The following is a 17,226-nucleotide window of genomic DNA, read 5'->3' on the forward strand; positions in this document are numbered from 1 at the left end:
CTTGGTTTTGTCGCATTTGTCCTTAATTACAAAGAAATGTTGATTTCAATTCTTTCCATTACTTACTGAACTGTTTTATTTTTGTTTTTTTCCTATATTTTAGTTATTACAGGGAAAGTTATTCGTACGATTTTCTCTTGTGTACCATGAAATGTTTTATCTGCTTATTTCATCACATAATGACATTTTTATCCTATATTTTCCTTATTACAAACTAATTTTTGTCGATATTTTCGTTACATTCTGTCTTATCTTTTTCATTATTACAATGAAATTTTATCAGAGTTTTCATCACTGCAATGAAATATTGTTTGCACTCTTGTCAGTATTACAGTGAAGTGTTTTGACTACAGTGGAATGCTGAATCCATTTTGCACACCACTGATAATATCCCTATGTGATATTAATAAAGAGCACCTATCGAAATTTAGAGTATTTCATAAAAAGCTATTTCTTAACATTTTTTAATATTTTCAGTTACGACAGGAATTTACGCAACCGAGCAAATTTGTTTAAGATCATTGGCAATTTTCGTTGGATTTAAATTTTTTTTTCCAGTAATTCGTAGGTTTGTGAAGAATCTGGTTTAATTAAATTTTGATTGGACACCGAGCAACAGATATTGGAAATAATATTATTCGATTTTCAGATGACGTTATATATATTTTGATATGTGATCGTGGCCTTTATGTACAACGATTAATGAATTAATGACGTAAAAGGAATTTATCTGCTATAGATTTTTTTAACATCGTTATCCAATTACAGAAGCAGTTTTGTTTTCTTTTACGGTGAAAAACAGACGATTCTGAATGGCCGAAGAGTGAGTTGGGACAAACATCCACTTTTTCATTAAGTTTACTTAGCGAATCTTCAACTTGTTTTTCTAAAGGGACCAAGACTAAGATGGTCGCCCACGCACTGTTTAGTCACTACATGAAATGCGTTGTATTCGTGCTTCTCTTCTCAAGTGAAGACACACTGCCACCTTTTAAATAGGTTTACGTAAGGATGTTATTTGATTTAAAGTACATCTGTGTCAGAGAGAGTTGTTTTATGTGATCGACTCACTAATTTAAGCTGGCGTCTCAACGGCATTGATCATCAGTGCTGAGAATCGCGTGCTTCCAGTGTATGGTCTCCAAAGAAATCCGGCAAAATGTCTTGAACTGCTCTAACAATCCATTCATACGCGTGGATACTCTCTTGAAAAACAAAATCACTTCATAAAAAATTGTTTGAAAAGAAGAAAATCCTTCTTGGGTAGTATTTTTCTTTGCATTGCTAAATTTCCTAATGCTTCCCTAAATCCTGAGGACCGCCCTGAAAGACCCATTTGAGGATTCTAAGGAAATTGTGGTTGAAGAAATTGCTGAGGGCCATTCCGCCCATAAGGGGATAGCGAGAGGTGCACTGCAGGCATTACTTGAGGTTCTTAGCGATGTGCCTTTGGCCCCTTCCATTCCTTTCGCTGTACCTCCATTCATATGATCTTTCTTCCCCCTTACTTTCCACCCTTTCCCAACAATTGTTTCGTAGTGCAAGTGCTTTGAGCTTTTCCTCCTGTTACACCTTTCAGCGCCTTTTATTCTGAGTTACCCTTTCAGTGCTGATTGACCTCACAGGTGCCAATCCTGAGGACCATTCTGAAAAGTATCATGAATAACGGAGTATATTCACAAGCTTCCCAAGATCATGGATCAAACCTAAATATAATGGAAGCCATGTCAGATTTCAAATCAATTTTAAAACTGGCAACAGTTTCAGACTGCATAGCTGAAGTTTCGTCGGCTAACTCCTCGTCAGTTTGGAGCATAAAGATCGCCCAGTATATTATGTAGGTTTATGTTTGAACAAAATTTTTGTTTCGTATTTTTCAGGTGTGGAGATGCGAACAATTTCCTTACCCTTGTAAATCCGCCAATAGGTAATTACGTACTGATACATCCATTATGAACAGTTAGATCAAGGAAAAGAGTTCATGATGTTTTGATATCATTGATAAATGACTTTGATTATGTCTCCCATAGTATTCTTATCCACTGTCAATCAGTAGTGATCTAAAAGCACAAATATTTGACTAACATAAGTACTTTCTCAATATAAGCGAAAATTTCACTCCTGTCCTCTTCCAAAACTTCTTCCATTGTCCTTATTCGTCTGTTATGTGAAGTGTCTTTTCTCATTTTATCTTCAGGCGTTGCGTTCCATCCTGAATATCTACGTAATTGATTGAACAGCTTCCATTCAACATTCTAACAGTCATTGCTATGTTTTCCTGGTTTCCAGTTACTCATAACCTTACTTTTGCTCGCTTTCACTTTCAAGTTTCCCCGCCTTAAAAGTATTCATACTTTTTTTTTTATACTTTCTTCAGTCTTTCGTTACTTTTCCTTGTTGATCGTGTTTCATCTGTAAATGGCAGCCATTCCACTTTCTCATTCCAGCCAGTTTTCTTATTCCAAACTTTGTATTGACATCCAATGACCTTTCTGATCGCTCACACAAAATTATATAGTACATCCTCAACATTCTCCACTTTGGATCTCTATCAGTAAACTCCTTATACCTTTTACTCTACATCCACCCTCTCTCTCTCTCTCTCTTGTCAGTTTTTGTGAACTCATACAGCTCTTCCCTTCAATGAGACTATCATATGGCCCAATTCTTATTCTTTTGTACATCTTTGTAAAAGAAATGTCCTTACCAACGATGTTGTAAAGTAAAAAAAAATTCATTATCTCGAAATTTTCCTTGCATCGTCTGTCTCTTAAAGACTTGATTAATGTCATTGTAATTTTTTCTCAAGGTCATGTTTTTTCTTTATTTTTTGCGGCTCCTGAATCTCATCTATGGCTGTTATGCCTTCCAAGAATATACTTACTTCAACCGTAAAGTGACATGACTCCATCGAATGTCACAAAGTCGATCCATGCAAGGAACCTGATGCTGTCGAAGAACTTCGTCAAAAACCTTCTATTCGAAACGTTGGGTTAAGATGAAAGGGACAGCATCAGGGAGGTCCCTTCAGGGTTAATCTCACAGACGCGAGATGACATTTCACTATCAGCATCCCTCCGCTCCCGTCCCCTCTGGGAGGGGTCCTGAAGGCGGAGAATTCGTAATCCTTTTGATCCTGCCAGTGATCTTACCAAGGTCATTTTGGAGATGACGGTTTTCAATAGGCCGCTGCAATGGAATTGATAAAAAAAGGCAGTGGACGTCAGTATGGGAGGGTTGGGGTGGGTGGGTGGATGGTAAGGGGAGGAGGTAGGAATCCTCCTGAGTCGTCTTCTGATTGCCCGGATTCAAGAATGACCTCATTCTCCCGTGTACGGCATTTGATTCATGAAACTGACGCTCATCTTCTCCTGTACAATATGTTGGTGTGCTTTGAAAGGCCATTTTTATTTCATTTCTGTGTCGTATTGTTGTGCTACTGCCGTCATTATACTCTTCCTTCTGGAGACTAGCCCTGAATACCCTCGCCGATCGAACCATGGCAGTAAGATTTGACCTGTCAGAGAATAACTTGTTTAAAGAAACAAATGGAAATTATCTTTTCTTGAGTGTGTTGATAACTTCGACAGTTTGTTTTTTTTACGCACAGTCTCCAAACCAGTTTGCATGTAACCCAGTCAAGGATGACCTTTCTTCGCCTAATGAGCACTTTCCGGAAATCTTAATTAGTTGCCATATTATTAGGAGAGGAACTTATTAGTGACTAATCAAGCTGTACGTAAAGATTATTACCTATGGGCCGTATGGATGGCTGCCTTCTATCTCCACTTCATTAGTGAACAGGAATGGTGGGTATAGTCTACAGAACCTACCAATGATTAATGTCATCATCCGAGAAATTGGGCGAGATTAGTCGAAGGGATCTGAAGGAAAGTCGGTCCTTTAATATGTAGATGACTACCGGAAGCCGAGCGGCTGTTATTCTCATCCAAATGACAGGAGAGGAGCGGAGGGGGATGGGAGTCGTTGTCAGCACAGTTGGACTTTTTGTTGGTGCCGGCTACCTTCATCATTTGTAATTTCTGCTGTAATGAGTTTGGATGTTGTAGGTTAAGGCAAAATGGTGTACTTGGAACGATTTCGAGCTTTATTTTATAAGTTAATAGGTCTTCCGTGATGTAATATTTTAGAGGGATGAATTCCCTAGAAATAGGATTAGAATTTATTCGTCGACTTATCTTATTTGACGAGAAAGAGCTAAAGAAATGGGAAAAGAGAAAAAGGTAAAAGAAGTAACTTTGAAATCCCAAAATCCTCCTCCTCCTCCGTTTTCCGGGATGCTTGTAACCTTCCACCCCTAATTTGGGGGCCAGTTCACGATCCTGTTAATCATTTCTGCCTTCCTTCAGGCTTTAGTTAATTAACAGTATTTGGTTTCAAGTCGAAATTTGTTTGGCAAAAAAATGTTGAGGATGGATCTCATTTCGACACCATGGTAGTTTCCAGGATAAATTTTCCCGAAGTCTTTTTATTTTCAAGTTATGTACAACCCAATCGTAAGTTTAAAGTGTAATATTTTTTTTATTTACAAATGAAAAAATAGTTCTTGTTTATAAATATTTAAGCTCGTTGAAAGTCAGTGTCGGTTTTATAAAAAATATCGTACATCTCTCAAAGCGATTACCAAGCATATTCTCTACATTTGAAATATAAACATGCATTCCCAGTTGTAACGGCAAATAAAGTCTGTTCTCTGCCAAGTTCAGTCATATATTAGAAAACTCTTTCTTGAGACATTACTAATACCTTCCGGCAATGTCGAAGATACAAATAATTACCTGACGTGTCGTTGTGTGGTCTTAGGCCAAGGTTCATGGGTATGTTCTGGAAGAGAAGTTGAAATGGTCGAGGAAAGAAAGAGATAAATTGAAATGCAGATAAAATAGTACTGCTACCTCGGTGGCCGCGAGTTCCATTCTCGGGCATTCCATTGAGGAATCAGAGGTGTGTATTTCTGGTGATAGAAGTTTCGACGTGGTTCGGAAGTCACGTAAAAACACCACACAAACAAACAAACTAGGAATTGGAATATAAAATTTAGGCAGAAGGTTAAACACAGGACTTATGAGTCAGTCAGCTCTAAAGATAATGTTGAAACAATTGTTTGTTGGGGGGGGGGGGGGGGGGGGAGGGAGTAAGATGGAAGGAAGCAAATACGATTGGAGGTACAATATAATGAATGGGTTACAGCTGGGGGCCGAAGGCGTGCTGCGTCTTAATTAATGCCAACATTGCACCGTGCAAGGTGGACTAACGGCACTGCTTTCCTACATAGTACTAGCTGAAAGATATATTGTTTCTTTTTTCTAGAAATGTTACAAAACACATCTAACCAACATCTAGTCACTATGTGAACGTCATCGGGATATGAGATCCAGTGTCACCTCTTCAGTTAGAATATAAAAGTGCTGGAACGTTTATAGAATATGTATAGGCTATTTGCGTGTATGTACCCAGCAGTGTTGTCCTTCATTTCATGTACGTTGTGTTGAGCAGATCTCTCCTCTCAGAGATTCAATTAGCAGACTGGCTGAGAAGCATCTTTTCTTTAGTAGCATTGATTCATAGGGTATGAATAGGAAGTTTCATTACATATACTTTGGATGAACATGCATTGGGGATGCGTTATCGTTCATTCGCTTTATTCAAAAACCATTCTATTAGTGAAACTCAAAATAAATGTACGTGTGGGAAATGTCTTTTAAATGGCGAAAAGTTATTTTCGTCTTAGATTTTTCTTCACGAGATCTCGTCTGGCGGATTCATCAGTCTCTGCTGGAGAAAATAATTGAGTTTCATTTATAGAGACTCCAGTCATTTAGTATCTTAAGAGAAAATTAATGTCATCGGAAGGATTTTAAGCGAGACTCATCATTTTGCTTCAGGAAATTAATTTGCTGACTTATCAGCTCTCGCCACCTTCCAGGGAATATTCGACTCCAGAACATCAAGAGAGAGCGGGAAGGGAAGCTCCGTTTTTGGGAGAGGATCATGTTATGGAACTCTGAAACTCAGGTCTTGCACTGTGCTACATGAAAAATTAATATAGCTTTAAATGTGTATATATATATATATTTAATATATATATATATATATATATATATTATATATATATATATATATAATGCATATATATATATTATCCACACATACAATATATATATACTTCTATTATATATTTATATATATTATATATATATTATATAAATCTATATGTATATTTACATATGTATACATTCAATTTTTTTCTTATATTAGCACATTTGATGCCTTTCACTCCACATTGAAAGGGACCTACAACCATTCACGGCTTTGAAGGCCTTTATGTCTACATCCTAAACCATTGGCACTTCTTCGGGTATCATTATTAAAGTAGTAACACTGAAGAATCACTGCTGTAGAATTCCCAGTCAGCAGACTTGATGACTGTGATTTCCGTTCCTTTTTAAGACAGAGGCTCATCTGCCATTCGGGGAATATACCTGTTATATCTAGTCCGCTGGTTGTGGTAGGTAGCCGTCGTGGGATGCCGCTCAGATGTTGTGAGTTCGAGCCTCCCAGAGGACGACGAAAAAATGACTGGCTCTGTGCCATGATCAGTTACCGCTGCTGCATTGTGGGTTTTTCGGTGTGCGGTTGAACCAACTTTCTTTGGAAGCTTGAATTTCTAGTCAATGGCCCCGTGGTCTTGTTCCATGTGAATAGGTTCCATTTACTGAAAAAAATATAATATATATATATATATATATATATATATATATATATATATATATATATATATGCTATATGATAACTTCCTTAGGGTTTGGGTGCCTTGAGGCTCCTCACCTTTGTGATTCAAACTCTGCCCAGATCGGTTTCCCAGCCCGGCAGCAAACCTGTGTTTCGTTATGCTTATATCAGTAAACATCCCCAACTGAGTGCTTTTTCAGCGAGATTTTTAGTATCGTCCCATTATCCTTTATAAGTGAAACCGTGTTTGAATACGACATGACAGCAGATATGAAAGTAAACGTACTCTTAGTGATTCCCTTTTGCATTTTGTAATTAGACGAGTATGGGTGGCATTCACCACTGCAATTTATACTTAGCCTTTGGAGAGAAAGATGTTTACCTGTAGAATCGCTTATTTGTAGCAACTTTAATGGATATACTACAAGGGTATGCTTCATTGAAGACACTGAGCATTGTCATTAATTTTTTCTCCTCATAGCTTTTTGTCTCTTATAACCTCAGAGGTTATACGGAGGCGTTTTTATGTCGAGTATAACTGTTTGAAATAACCTATTGTTTCCACTTTGTTTGCACTTCGTAACTTCTAAGGGCAAAGAGCACTTTTCTTACTAAGTTGGCTATAAATTCAGGATAATATTCAAATAATTTGAAACCGTTTTCCAATCTATTTCTTTTAGCTATCAATACAATAAAAAAAAGAAACAAAGTGATAGAAATGTGAAGGATCATGGTCTTTAGATTCCAGTTTTTCCTTTTATGGGTCTCGATAGATTAAAGGTTCGCTTTGCTCCTGTTGTATCTCAGTTCTTCATTTCCCATATCCCCTTTCTACGTTATTCGAATATTACCTTTTGCCTCCACTTCAGTTTCAATTTAGATGGAAGGTTTCTCTCTCTCTCTCTCTCTCTCTCTCTCTCTCTCTCTCTCTCTCTCATTTCTTGTTTTGATTTTGGTCTTGATTGGGTATGAAGATGCTGTCATTTTAGGGGAGCATGATTTTTTTTGTATTGTTACGTAGAAAGTGTATGTAATATGCATTATAGATATGAACTTTTCTCTAGTGGCACCTTTTACTATTATTATTTTTTTATTTTTATTTTTATTACTATTGTATTTCTATTTATTATTATTTTTTTTTTATTATTATATTCATTATTATTATTCTTATTATTATATTATTATTATAAAGGCTTCTTTCTTCAATTTCCGAAGAATAAATCCTAACGAATACAGTGTCTTAAATTGAGAGGGTATTACTTGGAGCAAAGTTTTATATACGAGTATATATATATATATATATATATATATATATATATATATATATATATATATATAAAGTGTGTGTGTGTGTGTTTGTGTATGCATGCGTGCATATGTATGTGCTTATATATATATATATATATATATATATATATATATATATATATATATATATATATATATATATATATATGTATGTATATATATATGTGTGTGTGTGTGTGTGTGTGATGTGTGTGGAATGATATAATAACATTTGATGTATAGAAATGGCAGCCTTGTGCCCTTATCTGGTCCAGGTTAGAAATAAAAAGACAATAAAAAGCAGTAATAGACAGTTTTTTTTTTTTTTTGGAAGACAGAATATTACAGAAGTCAATGAAAAGTCGTAGAATATTACAGAAGTCAAAGAGAAGCCGTCATGTCGTTCACGGACGGAATTTATTTTAAAAACACTGACCACGATCTCATTCTGGTACTTTTTTCAATCTTACGCTGACTTCACACGTGATGTTAGGTACTGAAAACTGGTCTTAAGTAGCCTCAGGAATATGTTGATACAGGGAAATCGACAAAACGTTTTAAAGTCGTTCATGGCTTTAGGGATCTCCTGGAGTCAGTCTCCCAATATGAGATTGATCGAGTGATTGATTTATGAATTTATGACAAGTGGCATCGCAACGACTCTGGTCATCGAGAAAATGTTTGATTTCATCTTCAAAATGATGACGAAGCTTTTGCTTTGTCTGTTAGCTAAACACTGCGAATTCAATTTAATGTCAAGATCTGTTACAGACAGTTGTTTCTATTGTTGGATTGCGGGAAAAACACCATTTTTCATCTTCTCGTTTTCAGAAATTTTGCCAGTTTAGCTACCCTAGGAAGGTAATTTCACACCTCCATCAGCCTACATACAAAATGACAAGTCAGAATGTTACATAGAAGCCCAGTTCGTAGGTGTTATTTCATTACAAAAGTGACGTGGGATATAACCTTACTTTCCTTATACCTGTGCATTGCCTTTTACAAGAGAATTATGATTTTGGTCCGGTTTGTATGTTTATTTGTTTGTATAGTACTTAGCATAGGAAATTTTTTTCATTTGAAAACATTTTTACCCAAAGGTGGACCTCGTGACTGGAAGTCATTAAATTTGGGGAAAAATGAAATCGTAAGCTCTTGGAAGGAGGAATCTCTCTCTCTCTCTCTCTCTCTCTCTCTCTCTCTCTCTCTCTCTCTCTCTCTCTCTCTCTCTCTCCTACTAGTGCAACACAGAGACCTGCAACACATCGACAATGGCTCAGATATACAAAACACTGCATGATTCCCAGGTTGAGGTTTACGGTTTCCGAACTCTTCTTTTCTTGCTTTGACGACATTGGTTTAATTCTGATTTCATCCAGCACAAGAGGGAGCAGGGTGAAGTGGAGCGGAGGTTCCAAGTGCCGACGTAGTTCTTAGAATCAGAATCTCCGGCAAAACTTGGAATGATGTCTTTTGCGACCAAAGATGAGAGGAAATTGGAGAGCCCATTACGGATTTTTGAACTAAAAGAGATCATTCACACGGAAATGTCTTCATGTTTTCTGATATCAAACTCTAGAGAGAGAGAGAGAGAGAGAGAGAGAGAGAGAGAGAGAGAGAGAGAGAGAGAGAGAGAGAGGGGATGATCGTTATTATTGCCGGATGAATGAAGTTGCATCTCGGTATTGCCTTGATAATTTCGATGATGATGATGAAGATGGAAATATTAGTAATGAGAACCGTAATGGAAATGTGATAAAATAGTTACAATGAACATGATAGTAATGATATCACTGTACTTAATATTGTAGTGGCATCAGCATCATAACCATCATTGCTGTTTGCTGATTTGATTATGATCAGAAATTATAGTTTCCAAATTTGTTATCCACTTGTCTCTCTTCTCTTACATTCATTTCTTCGGTTGTATTTAATGAAAATCTAACCCAGCCCATTGATCGTATCTACACTTATCGCATTCCGATTACTTCAAACTTCTCGTAAAGAGATCTCATAGTTTATATTATTAAGCTTGCAAACAAAAGAGTTAAAGTTCCCTGAAAGGTATTCAAGGTTTACGTTGCCCTCATCTGTCCGTTCTAAGTTTGTCTCTTCGATGTAAGAAGGTTCTTTTTCCACTGAACTGTATCGTGATCACTCTGCGGGAATGTGAAGGGGAACTATTTCTCCTCAGAGGTGTCTTCCTAACGCTTGTTAGGCCATCACATCCCTCATTTTGTTTCTTGCCCCCATTCATGCCATTATTATGAGCCCTAGGATAGATAGAGGCATCTCTCTCTCTCTCTCTCTCTCTCTCTCTCTCTCTCTCTCTCTCTCTCTCTCTCTTCGAAAAGACGCAAATGAAGCCGTAAATACTTCTCGTAATTTTGGACGTAAGAACTGTGACGCTCGGGATTAGCCGTCCTCCGTGTCTCCCTGAATGGAACCTAATTGTCTAGGAGTCCTTGTAATAATACGTGGAATTGTGCTTAAGTATATTCATATGTCTATATTACGTTGCGTAAGTATGAACACACGTTTAATCACATATGTTCAGCGCAAACGTTCTTTGTGTGTAATTAAAGACTGTATTCAAATTAATAGTTCTGTCTTTAGATATAGTTCAGAAATGAAGTCATTCTTGAAAGTATGGCCATAAAATACGAAAAGTGAGAGGTGTTTCGTGGTGTTAGAAACGTTGCCAGGTACTGTACAGCCAGTTGATTTTAGATAAACAGGTCGGTTCCACTCCAGTTTATGTTATGGCTACTGTTCCTCGAAAACCCTGAATATTAATCCATGATTGTAAATTGAATGCCTCTTGAAAAGCCAAAAACAATCCATTACTTATAAAAAATTAATCTTTTTCGATGCTTGGGTTGTTAAGCGGTCCCCAGTGATCATTGGTTTCCGAAACAGTAAAAACAGTTAACTATTCATATTAGACTTCAAAGTGTCGTTGAAATAAGAGAAATCCTTATCTTGATGATATCAAACATTATGGTTATGGTTACTTTATTGCTATGGACATAAGAATGTGTAAATTACATCTATATATTACATATATATACATATACGTATATATATATATATATATATATATATATATATATATATGTGTGTGTGTGTGTGTGTGTGTGTGTGTGTGTGTGTGTATTTACACATTCTTATGTCAATAGCAATAAAGTAACCATAACCATAATGTTTGATCATCAAGATAAGGATTTCTCTTATTTCAACGACACTTGAAGTCCAATATGAATAGTTGACTGTTTTTGCTGTTTCGGAAACCAATGATCACTGGGGACCGCTTAACAACCCAAATGTTGTCGGAAAAGATTCATTTCAAGGCTTTCGAGGAACAAAAACCATATCATAAACTGGAGTGTAACCGAACTGTTTATCTAAAATCAACTGGCTGTACAGTACCTGGTCAAGTTTCTAATGCCACGAGACACCTTTCACTTATGTTTTCTATGGTCAAGAATTACTTAATTTCTGAACTTTATCTAAAGAGAGAAAAATGTTTGAATACAAAGTCTTTAATTACATATACAGTGTGTTTCAAAATTAGAGCTCCCCCCCCCCCCTACAACATAAACTAAAATTGATATGGACAAAAACAAAAGTAATTCAGAACAGGTATTTATTTAAGTTGCCTCCATCTGCCTGTACCAAAGCCTGCATTCTTGAGGGGTATGATGTCTGCAAATCGCAAAAAAGCTGAGACTAAAACTCCATTTCCCTGAGCATGGTCACCTCTCTTCACAGGTTGTCGAAGCTTGGTATACCATCATAGCTCCCTGTATAGTTTCCTGTACACGCTTCATTACGATCTTTGAAGATACTACCAAAGTTTTCACACAAATTAAGTTCAGGGGAGCTACCTGTAAATTCACTTGACGAGAAGAAATCGATACCACTGTTTCGAAGCAGCTCCTGTGTCAGAAGAGCCTTGAAACATGGTGCCTTATCATGCAAAAATGTGACTTTTTCAACAAATAACACATTTTCAGGATCTTTGAGGAAAGGAAATACTCCACCAGTAAGGAGTTTCTCTGAAGTATTCGCCATTCCATGACTGTCCTTTTTCTTTGATGATCCACATTAACCGTTTGACTGTGAAGCAGAAAAATTCCCAAACATTCAGGAAATTTCACAACTTGGCGAAAGCCCACATCATCGCCAAATGATGTCATATGTATGATTTGGCTTCCTGACTGTGTAAATGAAGAATTCATCTGATGCAGCAACATGGAGAAAGTCAGCTTCATCCCAATCTTTAAGAAATGAACCACAAAACCATGTATGGTATTCTCTCTGTTGCTGAGTGGTGTTGGGCTTGCTGATAACATGAAATGGCTTGATACCAGTTTTTTTCAACTCACGATATACAGCACTATAACTTCTCTTCTTTCCCCCTTTTTTTTCTAGTTCAAGCGCCAATTTAAATAAAGACTTTCTTGGTCTACCCTCTGCCTCAGCTATAATGTCTTTTGACCCCTAAGAAAGGACTTCAGGCCTTGCAAGATTCTCACTCTTTTTGCGATGACAGTCATATGGATTTTTGCTCCAGTTTCTTTTAACAAAGGATTCATCTCTTTTAATGTATTTAGCTATCCAGGAACATTAAATGAAGGATCCGCCAGCATCCCAGGCCTCTATGAAGGTTATAGCCTGGATTGGGTCGATCGACCTGATTTCCTCCGAGTCGTTACCCATGGCTGTATCTAACTCCATCACTCAGTCTGAAAATAAAAGAAATGTAAAATGAAAAGTAGCTTTATAGAAACTTAAGATAATGTACTTGGAGATAGGCTATAGCAGAAAACTTCATAACTTTCCATTTGTTCTGTGTGTGTCTGAATATGAGTGTGTGTATAATCTTCAGCCCAGCTCCCCCGGCCTTGCAAGGAACCTGTCTCCAGGGAGGATATTTCCCCGGAAAGGGTGCCTTACAGTGATGGTTTTCCTAGGGTTTGGGTACCTTGGGGCATCCCAGACCATCCAAGATTGGAAGGTGCAAAATATACTGGAAGATGTACTAGCAACTCTCTGGTAGACATTAGAGGTGCCTCATACTGAGGGACCTGGGGCAACCCGAACATGATGTAAGGTCTGTAAGGTCTGTAAGGTAAGGGAACCCACAAGGGAGGACTTCCCTTGGGCTTGGGTGCCTTGGGGCCCCTCACTTCCGCAGCCTGGTAGGAAAGATGCCTCCTTCCAGGGAAGTAGCTTCTAAGGAGGACATCTGGCTAGAGAGTCCTCAATAGAGGACTTCCCTAGGGCTTGGGTGCCTTAGGGCCCTTCACCCTTGTTTCAGCCTCTCCCCAGGGCCACCTTCCCTCCCCAGCCTGGTAGGAAAGATGCCTCCTCCCAGGAAAGCATATTCTGAGGAGGACCTTCGGCAATGGAGTCCTCAATAAAGGACATCCCTAGGGCTTGGGTACCTTACGGCCCTTCACCCATGTTGCAGGCCCTCCAGGTAAGCAGCCTCCGCGGAGGACCTTTCCCCCAGACAACTTGCCATCCTGAGTTTCTGCTTGTCTTCCCAGTTTATTTCCTTTTTTTGAGAATCCTTTTTTTTATTTTTGTTTCCATTTCGCCCTCATTTTGAGAGAGGAGCCCTCTTCTTGACAATGATGATATAGAAGGATTATACTCAGCATTTTTAATAAGACATCCCATCACGGAAGGCTCGGTGAAGATTTGAACAATCACGGAGTTCGTTTTTGGAGTCTTTGAAGTTGGTGTTTCACTTGGGCGTATTTGCAAATGGCATTTCTCTTCTGCTTCCAGGAGCTGGAGACCGAAGAATTCCGAAACACCTTCAGGGAAAACCTCGAATATTTTAGATGACTTTAATATAGCCTCAACTTGTTTTATTTTCCTTTCATGTAGTTGTTTGTCTAGAGTGCGTCGATGAAGTTGTCCAAATTTCCATATGTACAATAAATAGTACAGTGACTTTATTTGTCAACTTGTTACTTTTTTTACTTAGGTTTTCGTAAAACAAGATCCTGTTTCTGAAGACGATTAAAGGATCTTGGAACTTGTTAGACGCTTTCGCGAATGTTATTTCTCTCGTACCTCCAGGAACTGGAATTGGAAGGATTCCAAGACGCGGAAAAGACTTCTGGGTTAATATGAGATCACACAATATCATCATCTAGCCCCGCAAGTGCTGTGTCCGTTACATGGAGCCGAGTCAGTCAGCAATGAGCAGTTATTGCGTGCACAAGTCTTGGTGCGGCAATCAAACATGCCTTGCAATTGTGCTGTTAGTGGCTGCACATCCAATTACGAAAACAAAGATGGAACAGTTTTTCGCAGTTTCCCACGAGATGAGGCTTTGAGGGAAAAGTGGGCCACATTTTGCGATAGAGAAAATATAAATCGTGTTTTTGGAAGAGTGTGCAGCCGCACTTTCACGACAATGATTACAAAGTCATTTGAAATATGAACTCCTAGCCTGAGTATCCTAAATTATGGAAAACGGAGTGATTAATGGGGACTCTTATTATTATATGTTGTTTAGTCCACTTCTCATTCACACTATTTAACTTTATTCATTTCAAGTACATCGTTCATATTTAAAGAAAAAATAGTATGATTAAAATATATACGTAATGTTTCTGTCTATTCTTGTTATAGCCTACAATGAGCTTACCAAATGAAAATATCAAGCTTCTTTTCATAAAGAATCATGCAAACAGGTCCGTATAGTAAAACTAAATCATTATTTTAATCATATTAACTTAAACTATAGGCCTAGGCCTGAATATTTTGTTATTTGAAAAATAAATGGGCCTATTTGTAGCCATTTATTCCCCTTCTTTACATGTTTGCTTTACGAACAAATAAAAAAAAACATCTAAAATGGTAAAACAGAAGTCAAAAGGGAAGAAAATGGCAAAGCTATTGGTCTGAACTTAGAAATAGAATATGTAGGTTAGCCCTACCCCTGTATCCGTCAGTGCACTGTATAATGATATTCCTATGGATAGACTTGTGTTTTATGTTTTTCTGTTGTGATTATAACTATTCAGAATTGTATGTCAATCTACCTGCCTTCAATCCTTGTAATAGTCGACTGGTTTCATTCTGTCTTCAACAAATTTAAACCTGACTGAATTCACACTATGAACATTATAATAGTTTGCTGCTAATTATATGATAAAAGATGTCAAGTCTCACTGTTACTGTTATTTAACATAATGCCCACTTGCGCATTATCGTACTCGGTGTTATTTCATCCTTTTCTGCATCAACTTCACAAGTTGCTATGTAGCCATATCAATGCTAACTACAGAAGGTAAGTTGGAAATCTACAAAAAAAAAAGACATGAGGATAGAAGCTTAGATTTCAAAAGTTAATTATCTAATTAAATGCCAAATTACATTATGTGTAAGATGCTTTGTTCATTTCTCTCTCTCCCATATCTACTCATTTACTGCAGTAACTTCTTATAAATTACTAAGTCATTACTTCAGTCTAAAAATAATAATAATAATTATAATAATAATGATAATAATAATAGACAGTAATTTATTGATAGCCACAGTATAAACTGGCCACTCCTCACCAGTATTATTAATTTTAAGTAAGCTATGACGAGAATAGACAGAAACATTACATATATATATTATATTTTAATCATACTATTTATATAATTTTTTCTTTAAATACGAATGATATACTTGAAATTAATAAAGTTAAATAGTGTAACTGAGAAGTGGTCAAAATTTTTAAGTCCCCTATTAATCACTTCGTTTTCTATAATTTAGGATTCTCGGGCTAGGTGACGTCATCACCCGCACGCGAACAGACTTATTCTTTTAGACTGATACAAATATTAATAGCCGCTTTGCAATTCGCCTAAATCTAGAACGTCGACTCTATATTGCTCCGTGAAGTAGTCCACATTTTCATAAATAAACAATTGTTCGCTTAATTTAGAGCAGGAATAACTCTGTCTGCAACCTCTTAATCTTCGTTTACTCAGTTTTTTCGAGTAAACCTCTGAAAACGACTGGAAAGATCTCGGAACTTGTCTCTGGAGACTGGAAGTCTGTGTTTTACTGTACTGTAGCTTAAGCTCACGCATGAAGGACTTTTCTCTCTACTCGTCCTTCCAAAAGCTGGAGACGGAAGGATTCCGAAAGATTTTCAGGGAAAACTCCGAAGACTTCAGAATATTTTCGAATTGCCTTTAAAATTAAATATGACCAACGTTTCATTTTAACCAACACCATTTGAAATAACATTTCCTTAAATCATCATTGCCACGAAACAGCAGCCATATTTACAAAAGAATGATCTGTTAAGTATGAAATATAAATGTAATTATGAAATATAAACGAAACGGAGGTTAATCATATCCACGCCTTCATCCATATATCCGCACCGTCACCCACATATCCTCACCTTCATCCACATATCCTCACCCTTAACCACACATTCACTCCTCGTACCTGACACATCACATCCGCCACAACGGAACAAAGGTGGTTTAAATTGTTGAGCGAAGGTGTGTTAGAGAGTAAAACTTATGTATATCGGAGAGAAGTTTGTATTTGTTAGATAAGCGAAGGGTCTTCTAGGAAGCAATCCATCCTCCCGCGTAAACGTTAAACTAGAGCTGTGTGCCTTGTTTTATGGGTAAGAATTCTTAAAAGAGGAGAGGCTAATACCATGATTTGTGTTGGGAATAAAACTATAATATCTTTGTATCTACTTTAGTCTTGGTAAAGATAATATCTTCCGAGAATGAAGGATGTTATTAATTGGTCAGCATTTCAAAGCTAAGTCCTTACGTTTTTTGTTGTTACAGATCATGACTAGGGACAGTTTGACGAATGAATAACATTCGAGTTAGAAAAGAGTGATTCAGGCCTTTTTTCTTAGCTTTTTGTTAATTGATATATTTCGTTTGTTATATTTGATCAGGCTTTAATCATTAAGTAGGGATACGATTAAGTTCTAACTGTTATCAATCTCTCTCTCTCTCTCTCTCTCTCTCTCTCTCTCTCTCTCTCTCTCTCTCTCTCTCTCCTAAGTAGGTCAAAGAAAAGTCAAAATGTGTCTTGACACATTCTGTCCTTTCGTCTAATCTCCATCACTCTCCATTCCATCCATCTCTGTTACTGTTCTAGTGGCCTCAAGAGAGGGCTGGATCTCGCTTC

At 37.2% G+C, this 17,226-nt stretch overlaps 1 protein-coding gene across 1 annotated transcript in view; it reads left to right on the forward strand.

Moving 5' to 3' along the window:
- LOC135221282 (BAI1-associated protein 3-like) overlaps positions 1-17,226 on the forward strand; it is a 464,894-nt gene that overhangs the window by 270,925 nt on the left and 176,743 nt on the right. The gene's annotated exons all lie outside the window — the stretch shown is intronic.

Source organism: Macrobrachium nipponense, chromosome 2 (assembly GCF_015104395.2).
Source record: "Macrobrachium nipponense isolate FS-2020 chromosome 2, ASM1510439v2, whole genome shotgun sequence".
Lineage (NCBI taxonomy): Eukaryota > Metazoa > Arthropoda > Malacostraca > Decapoda > Palaemonidae > Macrobrachium > Macrobrachium nipponense.